This window comes from Penaeus monodon, chromosome 24 (assembly GCF_015228065.2).
Source record: "Penaeus monodon isolate SGIC_2016 chromosome 24, NSTDA_Pmon_1, whole genome shotgun sequence".
NCBI lineage: Eukaryota > Metazoa > Arthropoda > Malacostraca > Decapoda > Penaeidae > Penaeus > Penaeus monodon.
In genome coordinates, this window is record NC_051409.1 from 19,036,678 (window position 1) to 19,036,984 (window position 307).

Genomic DNA, 307 nt, shown 5'->3' on the forward strand with positions numbered 1-307 from the left:
AACAAAACAAAACGGCAAGGTATAACAATCATAATCAAAAGTGAGGGTGATTGCAATTCTGATGTTATAGCTATATATACAACCACAATGACTTGAGCAGTTGTAGTAGCCTCCTCAGCCTTGGCACTTTAACAGACGAAAAACAAATCCTCATCAAATGTATTGTTATAGATACCACACAAGACACCCCTTACTACTTTTCGAGGCCTTGCTGTCAACTTTTTTCATCTCCCTTTTCCGTTTATTTAGTAACTTCAGTTATTAGCAGAAGAGAGCCAAGCAAATCCTCTACTAACGACGTTATGAG